Below are 565 nucleotides of genomic sequence, written 5' to 3'. Positions count from 1 at the left end.
AGTAAAATCCATTACTAGGGAACTCTCTAGTTCCTGGCGTCTTCTTCCAGTGGGAAGGGATGATACACAAGCACATTATGTAACCCCACTCATCTGCACCTTGCTTTTTTCCACCTCATACATCTTGGAAGTTGTCTTAAATTAGGACATATGCAGCTGCCGCATTCTAACAGGCTGCCTAATAGAATTTAAACTTTCTTGAAATTATTTTGGCATCCAAACCTCCCACCCCTTGCTGGCTGAGACTCGTTTCACTATTTGACTTTTGGCTGTTATTTAGGACAGACAATGGTATTCCGGGAACCCCGGGGACCTTATCTAAAGGGGGAAGCATTAAGGTTGAACCGGGCTTCCCTGAGCCCTCCATCCACGCCCCCAGTGCCCGGCGGGGGGCTTGAGTATCATTATTTCCATGTTGACACAGCGCCCCTGGGCGTGAGTTTGCTGTCTTGACTCGGTTCGGATTTTCACAGCAAGTTACACGTGTAGAATGAAAGCGGCTCAGGAAACTGCGCTCTCGGGGCGTGTTATCTCGGAAACCAAATATTTGATCATCAGCCCTACA

At 48.0% G+C, this 565-nt stretch overlaps 1 protein-coding gene across 1 annotated transcript in view; it reads right to left on the bottom strand.

The window, feature by feature from the left end:
* Nucleotides 1-565, bottom strand: part of BMP7 (bone morphogenetic protein 7) — a 78,680-nt gene that overhangs the window by 72,173 nt on the left and 5,942 nt on the right. The window lies entirely within an intron of this gene.

This window comes from Myotis brandtii, unplaced genomic scaffold (assembly GCF_000412655.1).
Source record: "Myotis brandtii unplaced genomic scaffold, ASM41265v1 scaffold647, whole genome shotgun sequence".
NCBI lineage: Eukaryota > Metazoa > Chordata > Mammalia > Chiroptera > Vespertilionidae > Myotis > Myotis brandtii.
The sequence above is the reverse complement of the archived record's forward strand: the minus strand, read 5'-3'. Positions and strand labels throughout refer to the sequence as shown.